Source organism: Sinocyclocheilus anshuiensis, unplaced genomic scaffold, assembly GCF_001515605.1.
Source record: "Sinocyclocheilus anshuiensis isolate Anshui unplaced genomic scaffold, SAMN03320099.WGS_v1.1 scaffold948, whole genome shotgun sequence".
NCBI classification, from domain to species: domain Eukaryota; kingdom Metazoa; phylum Chordata; class Actinopteri; order Cypriniformes; family Cyprinidae; genus Sinocyclocheilus; species Sinocyclocheilus anshuiensis.
This window is the reverse complement of record NW_015549709.1, coordinates 1,025,478-1,028,891: the sequence shown is the minus strand read 5'-3', so window position 1 is coordinate 1,028,891 and position 3,414 is coordinate 1,025,478. Positions and strand designations below refer to the sequence as shown.

General features: G+C 37.4%; 1 protein-coding gene across 2 annotated transcripts in view; it reads left to right on the top strand.

Moving 5' to 3' along the window:
* The first annotated feature begins 2,017 nt into the window (after positions 1-2,017).
* Positions 2,018-3,414, top strand: part of capn5a (calpain 5a) — a 24,762-nt gene continuing 23,365 nt past the window's right edge. Inside the window, exon 1 of one of the 2 annotated variants that reach the window (XM_016450075.1) lies at positions 2,018-2,375. The gene's annotated coding sequence lies outside the window, so the exon portion shown is untranslated. The remainder of the gene's footprint in view (positions 2,376-3,414) is intronic. The other variant, XM_016450076.1, reaches the window with a different exon arrangement.

The window sequence follows — 3,414 nt, the reverse complement described above, 5'->3', positions numbered from 1 at the left end:
TTCCATAGTATTGGGGGGGGGGGGACACTATGCAAGTCAATGGGGACCAGCAACAGAAGGTGAACTATCCCTTTAATACAAAGAAAGAAATAAGGGTTTTCCTTTTGTTGTTGATGTCAAAGTGTGCATATATACATACTTTATGTATTTCAGAACGAATTTATTCATGATTATATTGCTACTAATAATTTGGCCCAGTGTTTGATCTATTTTAATGCATTTGAAAGTTGTATTTTAAGGACATTTTGTTAATTTGGTTCAGTAAACAAGTTTTAAAACTACTGTAAGATGTAAGATTTGGGTCCTGAAGCAAAACCAGTTGAGAACCACTGATTTAGATTTACATATTCTTTCTTTCTTTCTTTTCATAAGGAAAAGGGAAAGAGAAAAATGTCTTTCAGTCCATTGGTCTAAATGCGTAGAAATTCAAATTATTTCCAAAGTTCATTAGTTGCTGATCTTGCATGGATGTGGCAGATCACGCCGCCCGCCAATATTCAGAAGATTCACACAAAAACGCAAAAGTAAATTCGTCCCAGCATTTGATTAAATGAAATTAAATTTGATGAACTCATCGTGACCTGCGCTGCGAACAGTAACAGGTATCACGTGACACTATATGCCATCCAGCCTTAGGAAGGAAAGGAAAGGACGTGACAAGTGGCCAAGTATGGTGTCCCATACTTGGAATTTGTGCTCTGCATTTAACCCATCCAAGAACACACACACGCACACGCACACACTTTTTTTTTTTTTTTTAAGTTAAGGAAAAGAGGTTACGTAGGGTAATCGTTTTTACTTTTCTATTTTATTTTTATTATTATTATTGTTATTATTACCCGAGTAGAGATAACTTCCCGTCTGCCACGCCCGTTTTTTACTGCATGTCACAGTAATCGCAATTCTGCCTGCAGCCTATGGAGGACGAAACCTGCAAAAACAATAAATAAATAAATACACAAATAAATAAATAAATGTGTGCATAAATACACGTATTCTTGTTTAAATACATAAATAAATAATTATATATGTGATGAAAGTAGGCAAATAAATCATATCAATTGGTGGGCAAATGGAAAATGTTTAAGGAAATGCTAAACTCATCCTAACTTTAACTTCATCAGTCAAGGGGACTGATTATTATCTTACACTTTTTCATAGGGTTAGTTTTGTAGTTATAATCACGAGAAAACTAAATCATAAAAGATTTTAAGCGGCCAATGTAAAATATTAATGCTTACATAGCTCTTAATTGCAATACTGAACCGTTATTTGCTTAATAAACATACTTTTGTCGCCTGTATTTTCTGTTCTGATAACTAATGGGAAAAAACTGTCTGTTCCTCGATTAAACCACTTCATACCAGTCATCTCACGATGACCATGGGATACTGATATTACAGTTGTCTCTAGCTGGAGACTTAATCGGGTTACAAAAAATGACATCAGGAGATGACACTGGCCATTTCTTAGGGTCGTTTGTGAAGTCACAGATACTGCACGGACAATACAGTTCAGTTTTTTTATGTATCTTGCTCTGTTAAACGGAAAAAGTGACTTTACGTAGGCCATACTGGATTAACACCATGCATCTCCTGTCAGCTTGAAAGCCGCGCCCCCAGCTATGACATGACCCCGACCAAGTCCATGGTTGACACCCTCTCATTAGCATGTTGTGCAGAGGAAAAATAAATGTGGAATTACATTCAGAAATAAATGAGTGATCAAAGGAAAATAAATAGGATGAGTTTAGCATTTCCTTAAACATTTTCCATTTGCCCACCAATTTATTTAATTTATTTGCCTACTTTAATCACGTTTAATTATTTCTATATGTATTTAAACAAGAATTTGTGTATTTATACAGACATTTATTTATTTATTTGCATATTTATTTATTTGTGTATTTATTTATTGTTTTTGCAGGTTTCGTTCTCCATAGCAGCCTGCTTGTTTCAGTTCTACATAGATCCTCATTACAACATTCACCACACGGTGGCAGCAGGAACCTTAAACATCAGCATAGTGCGTTACACGTTTAGTGTTTTTCTTTCGTTTGTTGACGTGATTTTCTTAGCTGGATATAGAAAACTGGATCCAAAATGACAGCTAAACCCTAAAGAGCGAGTAAAAGGCCATCGTGTTTCTCAGAAAAGTTTGATTCTGTGGCTCGATAACTATTTTCACCCTGTGTTTCCTCTCTGATAAATGTTGCAGAAACACAGCTAAGGCCCCTCCCTCAGAGCCCGGAGATCATGAAGCACACGAGGAAATAGACACAAACACACAGGCCGTGGACATGCGTGTGTGCATCATATGGAGCAGTAAACCATAAGAAGCATCAGTTCGTTCCTCAAACAGGAAGAGTTGTGCAGGTAAATGACGGCGTTTAAGGTTCTTGCAACGTTTCAGATAATGTTTACTGGGGTATTTTTCAAATGTGTGCAAGTGTCTGAGGTGTTCAGTCTAAAAAGAGCCAAAAGGCACCTGACCGCGGTGTTTCTGTTGAGACATGTTTGGAGTTTGCGTGTGTGGAATGTTAAAAAGTTACACTGTAACACTCTGTAATGAACTTGATACATTCAAACAGTTCACAGAGTTCTGTGTTCTTGACACTTTTGAATAGGAAGATCTGTTTAAGTTGTGGTTTCCAAGCCTGAAAAACACATGAATGAAATCTTGTGAGTGCAATCTCTGTGAAATAGTTTTTAAAATTCTTATCCAGTTATCACAAACACTGTGGGGACCTTGATCTAGTCCATTTGACACAATGTACATTGTTTTCACGTATTTTACATTCCAAACTTTTTTTTTTTTTACAAAAACATATTGTCCTTCTAACAATAAGACATGTTTATCTGTACGCAACCAAAATTAACTTGTTTATGGTTGCAGAACTCTTTTGTTAAAGGGGTCATATGATGCAATTTCATTTTTTCCTTTCTCTTTGGAGTGTTACAAGCTCTTGGTGCATAAAGAAGATCTGTAAATTTGCAAAGACTAAAGTCTCAAATCCAAAGAGATATTCTTTATAAAAGTTAAGAGTCAGCCACGCCTACCTAAAACGGCTCGTTCGAACACGCCCCCACATATCTACATCACTATGTAGGAAGATTTGCATAACGCCGCCCAAATGTTCACGCAAAGAAAGAAGGCGTAACTTTTATTCTCGCTGTAGTATTGTTGCCGCTGCCGCCATGTCGTGAAGACGCTGTGTATTTCGTTGTGAAAGTGAAACTACTTTGTTTGAGTGACGTGACATGGACACAACTATAAAGCAGTGTTCTAGGAATTAGTGCTCTGCATTTATCCCATCCAAAGTGCACACACACAGCAGTGAACACACACACACCGTGAACACACACCCGGAGCAGTGGGCAGCCATTTATGCTGCGGCGCCCGGGGAGCAGTCGG